The sequence below is a fragment of the Salmo salar genome, chromosome ssa05 (assembly GCF_905237065.1).
Source record: "Salmo salar chromosome ssa05, Ssal_v3.1, whole genome shotgun sequence".
In the NCBI taxonomy this organism is placed as follows: domain Eukaryota; kingdom Metazoa; phylum Chordata; class Actinopteri; order Salmoniformes; family Salmonidae; genus Salmo; species Salmo salar.
Genome location: NC_059446.1, coordinates 84,278,088 through 84,295,466, shown reverse-complemented (window position 1 = coordinate 84,295,466; position 17,379 = coordinate 84,278,088). Strand labels below are relative to the sequence as shown.

The following is a 17,379-nucleotide window of genomic DNA, read 5'->3' as shown; positions in this document are numbered from 1 at the left end:
GATCTTTTAGTCTTTCACAGAACCCAGTCCTACCTATCTACAGGTTATCTGATCTTTTAGTCTTTCACAGAACCCAGTCCTACCTATCTGCAGGTTATCTGATCTTTTAGTCTTTCACAGAACCCAGTCCTACCTATCTGCAGGTTATCTGATCTTTTAGTCTTTCACAGAACCCAGTCCTACCTATCTGCAGGTTATCTGATCTTTTAGTCTTTCACAGAACCCAGTCCTACCTATCTGCAGGTTATCTGATCTTTTAGTCTTTCACAGAACCCAGTCCTACCTATCTGCAGGTTATCTGATCTTTTAGTCTTTCACAGAACCCAGTCCTACCTATCTGCAGGTTATCTGATCTTTTAGTATTTCACAGAACCCAGTCCTACCTATCTACAGGTTATCTGATCTTTTAGTCTTTCACAGAACCCAGTCCTACCTATCTGCAGGTTATCTGATCTTTTAGTCTTTCACAGAACCCAGTCCTACCTATCTGCAGGTTATCTGATCTTTTAGTCTTTCTCAGAACCCAGTCCTACCTATCTGCAGGTTATCTGATCTTTTAGTCTTTCTCAGAACCCAGTCCTACCTATCTGCAGGTTATCTGATCTTTTAGTCTTTCACAGAACCCAGTCCTACCTATCTGCAGGTTATCTGATCTTTTAGTCTTTCACAGAACCCAGTCCTACCTATCTGCAGGTTATCTGATCTTTTAGTATTTCTCCAGTAGGTTTCCTCAAGGAGAAAGCTCCCCACTTCTATCTCAAAGATAAACAAAAACACTTCAGTAAATACTACATACAGTAATGTCCCCAAAAACACTTCAGTAAATACTACAGTCTGCAAAACACTACAGTAATTACTGTTTCTATATAAAAAAAATACTACAGTATTTGTACTATAGTAAACTGTAAATACTGCAGTCTGCAAAAACACTACAGTAATTACTTTTTCTCTATATAAAAATGTACTACAGTATTTATACTATAGTAAACTGTAAGCACTACAGTATATATTAGTGTTGGGCGATACCCTGATTTTCATACCGTCATATTGATTCTGTACCGTACTGTTTACTATAGTAAACAGGGATTTATTTGACACACAGATTTCTTGTAGTTAGTTATAAGCAGTGGCGTAGGCACTCACCCTCAGTCCAGCGTGCGGGGGTGCCCCCAACCCCAAAATAAGTCATATATTTTTTTTAAACGGTATTGAAAATCATACTGTCGGTATTTCGAAATACCCCGGTATATCGCCCAAGCCTAGTATTGTAGTGTTTTTGCAACACTACAGTGAATACTACAGTATTCCTACCATAGTATACACTATAACACTAGTATTTCTTTCATGTGGGAACCCACAAGGTGTAGTGAGTTAAGTACACACACCTCAGGGAGAAGGCCTGGGTAGAGAATCTGGACGGTTTGAATGTTGAACACTTTAAATGCTACTGATCCCTGTGGTGATGAAAACCAACCTGACAGATATAGGCCATTTAATGATACCAGGGACTTGGCAGCTCTGGAGTTGACTACTTGCACTCTTGACCTCTAACATAATGGGATTAATGCTTTTCAGTCTCTCCCCCCCAGACCGGTATGACCACATGACTTTCTTTGTCCAATCAGAAAGCACACACTAAGAGTGAGGAATGAAAGCCTAAGAGTGAGGAATGAAAGCCCTCTGGAGTGGCAGTGATCTGACCAAATGGAAACTGTTGAACATTACAGCATGTTGTCTACAGCAAGACTAAAATGGTTGGACTATTGTCCTTTAAAGGTCGACGCGGCTATTTCAGATGAGTCACTCTGAAGGTATTTAAGTTGGAAAGCAAGCATTTCAGGTTAGCTAGCAATCCCTTATTATTGGGCATTGGGTAATAACAAGGTGTTGTCTCCCTGGGTTCCCTTCAGGTTCTTCTGTGTTGCCACAGGCAGGCAGGGCACCAGATGACTGGTGTGTACTGGGAGTAGGGCTTTGAGCCGCTGCGCTGCATTGGAGCACAATTCACAGGTGAGTGTCAGATTCACTTCCTACTTTACTACTACCATTCTTCTGTCACATACGGCCACCATTTTTTTAACACTGATTGGTTAAGCATGAATCTCTATTTGAAACAATGCTCCATTCATGATGATGTCTGAGTAACCAAGGTGTGAAGAGGGACAACAATGTGTCTGTTGTGGAAATGTCTTTTCTGGTGTGTGTGTGTGCATGCGTGCGTCCGTCCGGATGACCCAGCCACAGCGTGTTTGGTTAGGGCAGTATGTACTCTCCTCTGTCTGGACGGTGGGGTTGGTTAGGGCAGTGTGTACTCTCCTCTGTCTGGACGGTGGGGTTGGTTAGGGCAGTATGTACTCTCCTCTGTCTGGACGGTGGGGTTGGTTAGGGCAGTGTGTACTCTCCTCTGTCTGGACGGTGGGGTTGGTTAGGGCAGTGTGTACTCTCCTCTGTCTGGACGGTGGGGTTGGTTAGGGCAGTGTGTACTCTCCTCTGTCTGGACGGTGGGGTTGGTTAGGGCAGTGTGTACTCTCCTCTGTCTGGACGGTGGGGTTGGTTAGGGCAGTGTGTACTCTCCTCTGTCTGGACGGTGGGGTTGGTTAGGGCAGTGTGTACTCTCCTCTGTCTGGACGGCGGGGTTGGTTAGGGCAGTGTGTACTCTCCTCTGTCTGGACGGTGGGGTTGGTTAGGGCAGTGTGTACTCTCCTCTGTCTGGACGGCGGGGTTGGTTAGGGCAGTGTGTACTCTCCTCTGTCTGGACGGCGGGGTTGGTTAGGGCAGTGTGTACTCTCCTCTGTCTGGACGGCGGGGTTGGTTAGGGCAGTGTGTACTCTCCTCTGTCTGGACGGTGGGGTTGGTTAGGGCAGTGTGTACTCTCCTCTGTCTGGACGGTGGGGTTGGTTAGGGCAGTGTGTACTCTCCTCTGTCTGGACGGTGGGGTTGGTTAGGGCAGTGTGTACTCTCCTCTGTCTGGACGGCGGGGTTGGTTAGGGCAGTGTGTACTCTCCTCTGTCTGGACGGTGGGGTTGGTTAGGGCAGTGTGTACTCTCCTCTGTCTGGACGGTGGGGTTGGTTAGGGCAGTGTGTACTCTCCTCTGTCTGGACGGTGGGGTTGGTTAGGGCAGTGTGTACTCTCCTCTGTCTGGACGGTGGGGTTGGTTAGGGCAGTGTGTACTCTCCTCTGTCTGGACGGTGGGGTTGGTTAGGGCAGTGTGTACTCTCCTCTGTCTGGACGGTGGGGTTGGTTAGGGCAGTGTGTACTCTCCTCTGTCTGGACGGTGGGGTTGGTTAGGGCAGTGTGTACTCTCCTCTGTCTGGACGGCGGGGTTGGTTAGGGCAGTGTGTACTCTCCTCTGTCTGGACGGCGGGGTTGGTTAGGGCAGTGTGTACTCTCCTCTGTCTGGACGGCGGGGTTGGTTAGGGCAGTGTGTACTCTCCTCTGTCTGGACGGTGGGGTTGGTTAGGGCAGTGTGTACTCTCCTCTGTCTGGACGGGGGGGTTGGTTAGGGCAGTGTGTACTCTCCTCTGTCTGGACGGCGGGGTTGGTTAGGGCAGTGTGTACTCTCCTCTGTCTGGACGGTGGGGTTGGTTAGGGCAGTGTGTACTCTCCTCTGTCTGGACGGTGGGGTTGGTTAGGGCAGTGTGTACTCTCCTCTGTCTGGACGGTGGGGTTGGTTAGGGCAGTGTGTACTCTCCTCTGTCTGGACGGTGGGGTTGGTTAGGGCAGTGTGTACTCTCCTCTGTCTGGACGGTGGGGTTGGTTAGGGCAGTGTGTACTCTCCTCTGTCTGGACGGTGGGGTTGGTTAGGGCAGTGTGTACTCTCCTCTGTCTGGACGGTGGGGTTGGTTAGGGCAGTGTGTACTCTCCTCTGTCTGGACGGTGGGGTTGGTTAGGGCAGTGTGTACTCTCCTCTGTCTGGACGGTGGGGTTGGTTAGGGCAGTGTGTACTCTCCTCTGTCTGGACGGTGGGGTTGGTTAGGGCAGTGTGTACTCTCCTCTGTCTGGACGGTGGGGTTGGTTAGGGCAGTGTGTACTCTCCTCTGTCTGGACGGTGGGGTTGGTTAGGGCAGTGTGTACTCTCCTCTGTCTGGACGGTGGGGTTGGTTAGGGCAGTGTGTACTCTCCTCTGTCTGGACGGTGGGGTTGGTTAGGGCAGTGTGTACTCTCCTCTGTCTGGACGGTGGGGTTGGTTAGGGCAGTGTGTACTCTCCTCTGTCTGGACGGTGGGGTTGGTTAGGGCAGTGTGTACTCTCCTCTGTCTGGACGGTGGGGTTGGTTAGGGCAGTGTGTACTCTCCTCTGTCTGGACGGTGGGGTTGGTTAGGGCAGTGTGTACTCTCCTCTGTCTGGACGGCGGGGTTGGTTAGGGCAGTGTGTACTCTCCTCTGTCTGGACGGCGGGGTTGGTTAGGGCAGTGTGTACTCTCCTCTGTCTGGACGGTGGGGTTGGTTAGGGCAGTGTGTACTCTCCTCTGTCTGGACGGCGGGGTTGGTTAGGGCAGTGTGTACTCTCCTCTGTCTGGACGGCGGGGTTGGTTAGGGCAGTGTGTACTCTCCTCTGTCTGGACGGCGGGGTTGGTTAGGGCAGTGTGTACTCTCCTCTGTCTGGACGGCGGGGTTGGTTAGGGCAGTGTGTACTCTCCTCTGTCTGGACGGCGGGGTTGGTTAGGGCAGTGTGTACTCTCCTCTGTCTGGACGGCGGGGTTGGTTAGGGCAGTGTGTACTCTCCTCTGTCTGGACGGCGGGGTTGGTTAGGGCAGTGTGTACTCTCCTCTGTCTGGACGGCGGGGTTGGTTAGGGCAGTGTGTACTCTCCTCTGTCTGGACGGCGGGGTTGGTTAGGGCAGTGTGTACTCTCCTCTGTCTGGACGGCGGGGTTGGTTAGGGCAGTGTGTACTCTCCTCTGTCTGGACGGCGGGGTTGGTTAGGGCAGTGTGTACTCTCCTCTGTCTGGACGGCGGGGTTGGTTAGGGCAGTGTGTACTCTTTTCCCTTTATAAGGAACTACTTCTGACCAGGGCCCATAGGGTGCTATTTGGGGCACAACCTTTATCCAGAAGGAGTGGGGGAAAACCCATCCTCTCCACCAAGGCTTTGAAACTATGTGAAAGAGAGTGATCAACGTTGTTGTTAACATCCTGGTTGGTAGCTGATGAAGTGGAAACCTTTTGATGTGGGTCCCTACCCTCTCCAGCCTTCCAGGTGCTGTGTTGTCTGCCTGAGGTAGGGCAGACAGACTGGGTTTGATGTAGGGTGAAGTTGCCCTTAGACACTGATCTTGGAACAGCTTTTAGCATTTTCCCCCACTAATGGTTAGGATTGGAGGCGCAGAAGCCTATCCTAGATCTGTACCTAGGGGTAAGTTCATCCTGTAGTGTTATTGTTCCATTGAAATGTCTCTCAAAAACACATTATTTACAAGGTGTTATAATGGGACGCTGTTGTTTGCATTGTGGGTACATGGGGTTTGTTTACAGGTTGTATAATACACCTGAGTATACCACACCTTAGGAACACCTGCCCTAATAGTGAGTCTCAAAGGATCATAGGGGTTTAAAGGGTGTGTCTCAGTCACCAGATCTCAACCCAATTTCAACACTTATAGGAGATTCTGGAGCGGCGCCTGAGACTGTGTTTTCTATCAACAAAACACCAAAAGATGGAATTTCTCATGGAAGAATAGTGTCACATCCCTCCAATAGAGTTCCAGACACGGTGCATTGAAGCTGTTCTGTTGGCTCGTGGTGCCCAACACCCTATGTTGGGGTTTCCTTTATTTTGTTACCTGTATGTTCGTGTGCAAGTCAACGTCCTTTATGCTTTTCTCCTGATTTATTTTTTTCTTCTGAAGATTAGAACTCAGACCAGAGAAAGCTGTAAGTAGGCTGTGACAAGCCTTGGTTTGAGAGTTTCACCAGTAACCACTTACAGGTTTGAATTGGGAAACGGTTCTGTTCCCCTTATATAGTTAATGTTGGAGACATCTACCAGTGGGACCCATCCATGTCTGTCCCAAATGGCACCCTATTCCCTATATGGTTAAAAGTAGTGCACTATAAAGGGAATAGGATGCCATTTGGAACTTCTCCATTGTTTTAGCGAGTTGCTTGTTAGGGTTATGGAAATGAAGGCTTTTCATACTGAATCACTCCATTGATGGTAGCTTACTGCTCCAGTTGTTTCACGCCTTGTTATGCCGGGTATTTTACATCAAGGTCCTACATTTGTGTTTGATCTTGATTTTTGGAATTTGTCACTGTGCACTCATTAATATCCAAATCAAATGTCGTTACTATAGAAGTTAAAATAGACAGTTTAAAGGGGCGTGACGTGTTTCATCAACATCCATCTTGAATTATACAAAGGGTGGGTCTAATCCTGAATGCTGGTTGGTTAAAACTGCATTCCACCCGGTGTCTATTCCATAAGTTACAACCGGCTAAATCTATGACTTTTTAAATTTAATCTGTTCTTTCTGACTGCGCAATCCACTGTCTCATCAGCCCAGCCAGGCAATTTATAAACTTGATCTCCACTATAAAAAGTATCTAGACTTTATCTCACGTTTCTTTTAGGCTAACATTTAGTTTACAGCAGTGGGGATATGTATAAACTTGATCTCCACTATAAAAAGTATCTAGACATTACCTCACGTTTCCTTTAGGCTAACATTTAGTTTACAGCAGTGGGGATATTTACATTCGTCATTTAGCAGACGCTCTTATCCAGCGCGACTTACAGTAGTGAATGCATACATTTCATACATTTTTTTCCCCCGTACTGGTCCCCCGTGGGAATTGAACCCACAACCCTGGTGTTGCAAACACCATGCTCTACCAACTGAGCCACATGGGACCTTTCTCTCTGACATTTGAAACATTTGAATATTGAAACAGTGTAATATCAGCTGTCCCATGGTAATGAAGGATTCGGGACAAGACAGGAGACGGCTTTTCTCAGCCAGTCCAAATCAGGAATCAGCTGGCATCATTTTTCTGGTTTGTTCCTTCTAAATGTTCTATTGCCATACTGGCTGGTAACGTTCTTATCCCTTGCTTGCTAGCTAGCCAACTACAGATAACTTACAGTCACATCAAACAGCAAAGGAGCTGCATTTTCATTTGTTTAAGCTGTTTTCCAGTGACATTTATTTGGATACATCCAATGCGCTAATGAGGCGTGATTTCACCTGGCATAGAAAATGTGTTCTCTCGTCAGGACTCTGTTGTTCATAGGAGCTAGCCAACAACACAGCCAACACAATCACATCAAACTGAAGATGGAAAGACTGGAAACTAGCTGCACTTCGTTTTGACCTTTTTTCAATTGACATTTCTTTGTATATGTGTGTAAAAATGATGCCAGCTGATTCATGATTCAACTGGCTGAGAAACGCTGCTTGCCTGCCTGCCTCCCTGTCTGTGGCTGAGAAACGCTGCCTGCCTGCCTCCCTGTCTGTGGCTGAGAAACGCTGCCTGCCTGCCTCCCTGTCTGTGGCTGAGAAACGCTGCCTGCCTGCCTCCCTGTCTGTGGCTGAGAAACGCTGCCTGCCAGCCTCCCTGTCTGTGGCTGAGAAACGCTGCCTGCCTGCCTCCCTGTCTGTGGCTGAGAAACGCTGCCTGCCAGCCTCCCTGTCTGTGGCTGAGAAACGCTGCCTGCCTGCCTCCCTGTCTGTGGCTGAGAAACGCTGCCTGCCTGCCTCCCTGTCTGTGGCTGAGAAACGCTGCCTGCCTGCCTCCCTGTCTGTGGCTGAGAAACGCTGCCTGCCTAACTCCCTGTCTGTGGCTGAGAAACGCTGCCTGCCAGCCTCCCTGTCTGTGGCTGAGAAACGCTGCCTGCCTGCCTCCCTGTCTGTGGCTGAGAAACGCTGCCTGCCTGCCTCCCTGTCTGTGGCTGAGAAACGCTGTCTGTCTGTGGCTGAGAAACGCTGCCTGCCTGCCTGCCTCCCTGTCTGTGGCTGAGAAACGCTGCCTGCCTGCCTCCCTGTCTGTGGCTGAGAAACGCTGTCTGTCTGTCTGTGGCTCAGAAACGCTGCCTGCCTGCCTGCCTCCCTGTCTGTGGCTGAGAAACGCTGCCTGCCTGCCTCCCTGTCTGTGGCTGAGAAAGTCTGTCTGTCTCTCTGTCTGTCTCGTCCCGACTCGTTTATTACTATGGGACAGCTGGAGATCGAATTTGAATATTGAAAACATTTTGCAAATGTCAGAGACAGACAGCAAGGTTTATACAAATCTCCGCTGTTGAAAATGAAATGTTAGTCTAAAAGAAATGGTAGATAATGTCTACATACTTTTTATAGTGGAGATGAAGTTCATAAATGACCTGGCAGGGTAGATGAGACAGTGGATTGCGCAGTCAGATGGAACAGAGTAAATAGGCATTTTAACTTAATAAATGTAGCTGCTGGTAACTTGTGGAATAGACACAGGCTGGAATGCGGTTCAGGATTAGACCGACCCGTTGTATAAAACTAGACCTGACCGCCTGGTCTTCCCGATATCTACTGAGGTGTGAGACAGGCCGTTCATACAAGGACATGTACATGCAGTGTAGAGGTCGACCGATTAATCGGAATGGCCGATTTAATTAGGGCCGATTTCACGTTTTCAGAACAATCGGTAATCGGTATTTTTGACCACCGATTTGCCATAATTTTTTTTGATAGGCTTGAAGTCATGAACAGCGCAATGCTTGAAGAATTGCGAAGAGCTGCTGGCAAAACGCACGAAGGTGCTGTTTGAATGAATGCTTACGAGCCTGCTGCTGCCTACAATCGCTCAGTCAGACTGCTCTATCAAATCATAGACTTAATTATAACATAATAACACACAGAAATACGAGCCTTTGGTCATTAATATGGTCGAATCCGGAAACTATCATTTCGAAAACGAAACGTTTATTATTTCAGTGAAATACGGAACCGTATTTATCTAAGTCTAAATATTCCTGTTACATTGCACAACCTTCAATGTTATGTCATAATTATGAACAATTCTGGCAAATTAATTACGGCCTTTATTAGGAATAAATGGACTTCACACAGTTCGCAATGAGCCAGGCGGCCCAAACTGCTTTATATACCCTGACTGCTTGCACGGAACGCAAGAGAAGTGACACAAATTCATGTTAGCAGGCAATATTAACAAAATATGCAGGTTTAAAAATATTTTAAAGAAAGGCATTGATGTTTATGGTTAGGTACATTGGTGCAACGACAGTGCTTTTTCGCAAATGCGCTTGTTAAATCATCACCCGTTTGTTGAAGTAGGCTGTGATTCGATGAGAAATTAACAGGCACCGCATCGATTATATGCAACGCAGGACACGTTAGATAAACTAGTAATATCATCAACCATGTGTAGTTAACTAGGGATTGTTAAGATTGATAGTTTTTTATAAGATAAGTTTAATGCTAGCTAGCAACTTACCTTGGCTTCTTGCTGCCCTCGCGTAACAGGTAGTCAGCCTGCCATGCAGGCTCCTTGTGGAGTGCAATGTAAGGCAGGTGGTTAGAGCGTTGGACTAGTAACCGGAAGGTTGCAGAAATGAATCCCGCCTGAACAAGGCAGTTAACCCCTGTTCCGAGGCCGTCATTGAAAATAAGAATGTGTTCTTAAATCTGACTTGCCTAGTTAAATAAAGCCTCAAATAAATAATGAAACATGTTCAATTTGGTTTAAATAATGCAAAAACAAAGTGTTGGAGAAGAAAGTAAAAGTGCAATATGTGCCATGTAAAAAAGCTAACGTTTAAGTTCCTTGCTCAGAACATGAGAACATATGAAAGCTGGTGGTTCCTTTTAACATGAGTCTTCAAAATTCCCAGGTAAGATGTTTTAGGTTGTAGATATTATAGGAATTATACGACTATTTCTCTCTATACGATTTGTATTTCATATACCTTTGACTATTGGATGTTCTTATAGGCACTTTAGTATTGCCAGTGTAACAGTATAGCTTCTGTCCCTCTCCTCGCTCAAACCAGGAACACATCGACAACAGCCACCCTCGAAGCAGCGTTACCCATGCAGAGCAAGGGGAACAACTACTCCAAGTCTCAGAGCGAGTGACGTTTGAAACGCTATTAGCGCGCACTAGCTAGCCATTTCACATCGGTTACACCAGCCTAATCTCGGGAGTTGACAGGCTTGAAGTCATAAACAGAGCTGCTGGCAAAACGCACGAAAGTGCTATTTTGAATGAATGCTTACGAGCCTGCTGCTGCCTACCACCGCTCAGTCAGACTGCTCTATCAAATCATAGACTTAATTATAACATAATAACACACAGAAATACGAGCCTTAGGTCATTAATATGGTCGAATCCGGAAACTATCATCTCGAAAACAAAACGTTATTCCTGTTACATTGCACAATCTTCAATGTTATGTCATAATTACGTAAAATTCTGGCAAATTAGTTCGTAACGAGCCAGCCGACCCCAAACTGTTGCATATAGACTCTGCGTGCAATGAACGCAAAATGACACAATTTCACCTGGTTAATATTGCCTGCTAACCTGGGTTTCTTTTAGCTAAATATGCAGGTTTAAAAATATATACTTGTGTATTGATTTTAAGAAAGGCATTGATGTTTATGGTTAGAGCAACGTGTACCTAAGCGATTATATGCAACGCAGGACAGGCTAGATAACTACACATGGTTGATGATATTACTAGTTTAACTAGTGATTATGATTGATTGATTGTTTTTTATAAGATAAGTTTAATGCTAGCTAGCAACTTACCTTGGCTTCTTACTGCATTCGCGTAACAGGCAGGCTCCTCGTGGAGTGCAATGTAAAGCAGGTGGTTAGAGCGTTGGACTAGTTAACCGTAAGGTTGCAAGATTGAATCCCTGAGCTGACAAGGTAAAAATCTGTCATTCTGCCCCTGAACAAGGCAGTTTACCCACCGTTCCTAGGCCGTCATTGAAAATCGGCCAAATCGGCGGCCAAAAATACCGATTTCCGATTGTTATGAAAACTTGAAATCGGCCCTAATTAATCGGCCATTCCGATTAATCGGTCGACCTCTAGTATTCACCCCTTTGCTATGAAGCCCCTAAATAAGATCTGGTGAAACCAATTACTTTCAGAAGTCACATAATTAGTTAAAGTCCACCTGTGTGCAATCTGTGTCACATGATCTCATTGGCCTGGTCAAAGCCCAGACCTCAATCCAATTTAGAATCTGTGGTATGACTTAAAGATTGCTGTACACCAGTGTAACCCATCCAACTTGAAGGAGCTGGAGCAGTTTTGCCTTGAAGAATGAGCCAAAATCCCAGTGGCTAGATCTGTCTAGCAAGTTGAGACATACCCCAAGAGACTTGCAGCTGTAATTGCTGCAAAGGTGGCTCTACAAAGTATTGACTTTGGGGGGTGAATAGTTATGCACGCTCAAGTTTTAGTAGTTTTTCATCTTAATTCTTCTTTGTTTCATGATAAAAAATATTTAGCATCTTCAAAGTGGTAGGCATGTTGTGTAAATCAAGTGATACAACCCCCCCCAAAAAATTTTTTTTGGAAGTTTGTAGAAACCATCTCAAGGATGATCAATGGAAACAGGATGTACCTGAGCTCAATTTCGAGGTTCTGAATACTTATGTAAAGAAGGTATTTCTATTTTTTTTTGTTATAAATTGGCAAACATTTCTCAGCCTGTTTATGGGGCATTGTGTGTAGATTGATGAGGAAAGAAAATAAATATAATGTAATCAATTTTAGAATAAGTCTGTAACGTAACAATGTGGAAAAAGTCAAGGGTTCTGAATACTTTCTGAAAGCACTGTAGCTAGACATGACCGCCTGGTCTTCCTGATAGCTAATTAGATCAGACAGGAAGTCCCACCATCAGTGCACATTTACAAACATTCTCTTGTCAGAACATCCTGGTTTGATGTTGATGTGTGTTCTTATGTACCAAATATGCCAGGTGTTGTGGGGGAAGACCAGAGGGAGGTGTTCATTTTGGGAGTGTTTTTCTTTTTTATCCCTACATGGAGCGGACCTTTGCTACCAAGTTTCTGAAATACCAGGCCGTTTTGTGTTTGTCCTCCAGCCATGCAGCAGGTGCTGGATAACCTGAGAGACCTGCCTCCCACCACGGGGGCCAAAGACATCGACCTCCTCTTCCTCAGGGGAATCATAGAGAGCCCTATAGTCCGCTCCCTCGCCAAGGTAACATACACACTCCATCATATCATCAATTAAGAGAGTAGAGAAGGAGGGGAGAGGAAAAGGCACTCAGCGCCACCATATAAATGTCTCCTCCATCTTGTCAGAACGGACTGTGCCAATAACGGCCATGAGTCAAACAGCAGCAGTCTGGAACGTTTTGGCCACGAGTGTTTGAATGTAGGGTATGGCCCATTAGCCAGCCAGTCTGCCAGGTCAAGGCACAACTTGCCAGCAATTTTAGTTGCTTGCAACCGAGTTGTTTCTTGATTGCTTGGGGAAACACCCCCTGCAACCAATAAGCATCTCATCTGCAACTTGGTTGAATCCAGTTGAAACTTTGCAACTAGTTGCAAGCAACAGCCAATCAAAACAAACACTTTTGTCACATGATCCATTTGAAGGTTCGAATTCCGACCCAACTGTCATGTCAACACAGCTATCCGCGCTGCGCAGAACAACCCGCGTTCAGGGTTGACAGAACAGAGACTAACACAACAGGAATTGTATACACATTATTTGTACATGGTTTAGCAGTCAATAAATGTAATTTCGAAGAGAAGCCAAACCTCTCTTTGACCAGTTTCAACTGAAATTGTCCACCATGAACTGTGCTAGCTTGGTTAGCTCGTTGTTAACTAGCTAGGTGTTGGTGTTTGCAGTGTAATTTTGTCTAGCTAGCTAGCTGTGTTGGTGTTTGCAATGTCCTTTAGGCTAAATTGTACAGGCTGCGTTTCTACTGTGTCCTTGCTGTTCCAATAACCAAACAGTTGGTCAACACTTTAGTGAAACCACAACGTAATGCAGCAGATCACATGGTTTGAGTTTAGAATTCTCAAACCATCAGCTTCAATTTGATTGGCTGTTGCATGCAATTTTAATCACATTTGAGTTGCTTCATGTAACAGCAAAGTTGCTTGAGATTACGTCACTTGCAACTGCAACTAAAATTGTGTTAAAGTTGCTTTGTGTAACACCAGCCTAAGTCTCGGTGGTTACTGCCGGGTGCATGGAGTTAACAGCTGCACATCTATGTTTAACACTGCAGTGAAATGTCATCTACAACGTGTTTCAGAGGGCCAGCCATGTCACAGAGTCTGTAGAGGCCAGGGACCTGCCTAATTTATAAACCGCAGTGGTGTAAAGTACTTAAGTAAAAATACACTGCTCAAAAAATAAAGGGAACACTTAAACAACACATCCTAGATCTGAATGAAAGAAATAATCTTATTAAATACTTTTATCTTTACATAGTTGAATGTGCTGACAACAAAATCACACAAAAATAATCAATGGAAATCCAATTTATCAACCCATGGAGGTCTGGATTTGGAGTCACACTCAAAATTAAAGTGGAAAACCACACTACAGGCGGATCCAACTTTGATGTAATGTCCTTAAAACAAGTCAAAATGAGGCTCAGTAGTGTGTGTGGCCTCCACGTGCCTGTATGACCTCCCTACAACGCCTGGGCATGCTCCTGATGAGGTGGCGGATGGTCTCCTGAGGGATCTCCTCCCAGACCTGGACTAAAGCATCCGCCAACTCCTAGACAGTCTGTGGTGCAACGTGGCGTTGGTGGATGGAGCGAGACATGATGTCCCAGATGTGCTCAATTGGATTCAGGTCTGGTGAACGGGCGGGCCAGTCCATAGCATCAATGCCTTCCTCTTGCAGGAACTGCTGACACACTCCAGCCACATGAGGTCTAGCATTGTCTTGCATTAGGAGGAACCCAGGGCCAACCGCACCAGCATATGGTCTCACAAGGGGTCTGAGGATCTCATCTCGGTACCTAATGGCAGTCAGGCTACCTCTGGCAAGCACATGGAGGGCTGTGCGGCCCCCCAAAGAAATGCCACCCCACACCATGACTGGCCCACCGCCAAACCGGTCATGCTGGAGGATGTTGCAGGCAGCAGAACGTTCTCCACGGCGTCTCCAGACTCTGTCACGTCTGTCACATGTGCTCAGTGTGAACCTGCTTTCATCTGTGAAGAGCACAGGGCGCCAGTGGCGAATTTGCCAATCTTGGTGTTCTCTGGCAAATGCCAAACGTCCTGCACGGTGTTGGGCTGTAAGCACAACCCCCACCTGTGGACGTCGGGCCCTCATACCACCCTCATGGAGTCTGTTTCTGACCGTTTGAGCAGACACATGCACATTTGTGGCCTGCTGGAGGTCATTTTGCAGGGCTCTGGCAGTGCTTCTCCTGCTCCTCCTTGCACAAAGGCGGAGGTAGCGGTCCTGCTGCTGGGTTGTTGCCTTCCCTACGGCCTCCTCCACGTCTCCTGATGTACTGGCCTGTCTCCTGGTAGCGCCTCCATGCTCTGGACACTACGCTGACAGACACAGCAAACCTTCTTGCCGCAACTCGCATTGATGTGCCATCCTGGATGAGCTGCACTACCTGAGCCACTTGTGTGGGTTGTAGACTCCGTCTCATGCTACCACTAGAGTGAAAGCACCGCCAGCATTCAAAAGTGACCAAAACATCAGCCAGGAAGCATAGGAACTGAGAAGTGGTCAGAGGTCCCCACCTGCTGAACCACTCCTTTATTGGGGGTGTCTCGCTTATTGCCTGTAATTTCCACCTGTTGTCTATTCCATTTGCACAACAGCATGTGACATTTATTGTCAATCAGTGTTGCATCCTAAGTGGACAGTTTGATTTCACAGAAGTGTGATTGACTTGGAGTTACATTGTGTTGTTTAAGTGTTCCCTTTATTTTTTTGAGCAGTATACTTTAAAGTACTACTTAAGCAGTTTTTGGGGGGTATCTGTACTTTACTTTAAAACCTGTTTCTGCATCTGGGCTGTATGGGTGAGAGGTAGTGTGTACACTACACTGTGCAGTTGTCCCTTGGTAGTATTTGATTCGATCTTTTTTCCTTTTGCAGTGGTGTAAAGTACTTTACTACTTTTAAAGTATTGTTACTAAAGTATTTTTTGGGGTGAATCTCTACTATAGTAATCATATTTTTGACTACTTTTACTTCACTACATTCCTAAAGAAAATGTACTTATTACTCCATACATTTTCCATGACACCCAATAGTACTCGTTGTGTTTTGAATGCTTAGCAGGACAGGAAAATTGTCTAATTGACACACTTATCAAGAGAACATCCCTGGTCATCCCTACTGCCTCTGATCTGGCGGACTCACTAAACAGAGAACATCCCTGGTCATCCCTACTGCCTCTGATCTGGCGGACTCACTAAACAGAGAACATTCCTGGTCATCCCTACTGCCTCTGATCTGGCGGACTCACTAAACAGAGAACATCCCTGGTCATCCCTACTGCCTCTGATCTGGAGGACTCACTAAACAGAGAACATCCCTGGTCATCCCTACTGCCTCTGATCTGGCGGACTCACTAAACACAAAGAAAAAATATGCGTTTAATGTTTACTATTTTTTTTGTACCATCTTAGAAATGCAAGAGAAAGGACATAAGGAGTAGTGTGTTTGTTTGTTTGTTGTGACATGCTGACATCTGGTGGACATTTACACTAGGTTCACTTTTCACAGGAAGAAAACTGACCAGGGCACGCATAAATCAAATCAGGCTTTATTTCTACAGCATGGAATGCAACACAATGTGCTTCATAGGAAAAAACAAATAAAAACTGAAATATTTCATATTTACTACACAACAAATGAAAGAATAAGAATAAAAACTGAACGACTAAAAAGCACCCAAAGGAAAAGCTCAACTTAAAAGATGTTTTAAGATCTCTTTTAAATATGTCCACAGTTTCAGCCCTCCTCAGGTTGTCTGGCAGGCTGTTCCAGAGGCTGGGGGCAGAATAACTAAACGTTGTCTCTCCATGCCTCTTGGTCCTAGGCGTTGGGATAGTTAAAAGGACCTGAACTAAATACTGTGTGTATTAATGTGTCTCTCTGCAGGCCCATGAGAGGCTGGCGGATGTGAAGCTGGAGGCTGTGAGAGACAACAACCAGCAGCTGGTCTCAGAGATCCTAGACTTCCTCACAGGACTGAGTAGTAGAGACGCCTCCGCTGAGGAACTAGCCAACATCCTCCAGGAACCACACTTCAAGGTACACACACACACCCATGTATACACCCACACCCCTATGTGTACACACTCACACCCCTATGTGTACACACTCACACCCCTATGTGTACACACCCACACCCCTATGTGTACACACCCACACCCCTATGTGTACACACTCACACCCCTATGTGTACACACCCACACCCCTATGTGTACACACCCACACCCCTATGTGTACACACCCACACCCCTATGTGTACACACTCACACCCCTATGTGTACACACTCACACCCCTATGTGTACACACTCACACCCCTATGTGTACACACTCACACCCCTATGTGTACACACTCACACCCCTATGTGTACACACTCACACCCCCATGTGTACACACTCACACCCCCATGTGTACACACTCACACAAGTATCGTTGAGTTGTTAGAGCTAGTCTGAGAGTAGACTAGAGAATGACTCTCCTGTCAGAGCTGTTTACAGAAACAATCACCATATTACTCCTGAAGTCTCTGCCTCTCTGTCTCTGCCTCACTGTCTCTGCCTCTCGCTCTCTCTCATTTCAATTTGCTTTATTAGCATGATGTAACAATGTACATGTTGCCAAAGTTTACTTTGGAGATTAACATTATTAAAATAAAAATCATAATCTCTTTCTCTCTGCCTCTCTCTCGCTCTCTTTCTCTCTGGTTGGAACTACACTACATGGTCAAAAGTATGTGGACACGTGCTTGTCGAACATCTCATTCCAAAATCACAGGCATTAATATGGAGTTGGTCCCTCTTTGCTGCTATATCAGCCTTCACTCTTCTGGGAAGGATTTCCACTAAATGTTGGAACATTACTGCAGGGACTTGCTTCTATTCAGCCACAAGACCATTAGTGAGGTCAGCACTGATGTTGGGTGTTTAGGCCTGGCTCGCAGTCGGGGTTCCAATTCAACCCAAAGGTGTTCTATGGGGTTGAGGTCAGGGCTCTGTGCAGGCCAGTCAAGTTCTTCCACACCGATCTTGACAAACTATTTCTGTATGGACCTCGCTTTGTGGACAGGGGCATTGTCCTGCTGAAATAGGAAAGGGCCTTCCCCAAACTGTTGCCACAAAGTTGGAAGCACAGAATCATCTAGAATGTAATTTTATGCTGTAGCGTTAAGATTTCCCTTCATTGTAACT

At 46.2% G+C, this 17,379-nt stretch overlaps 1 pseudogene; it reads left to right on the top strand.

Annotated features, from left to right (window-relative positions):
- The first annotated feature begins 1,689 nt into the window (after positions 1 to 1,689).
- Positions 1,690 to 17,379, top strand: part of LOC106591575 (protein PALS2-like) — a 44,083-nt pseudogene continuing 28,393 nt past the window's right edge.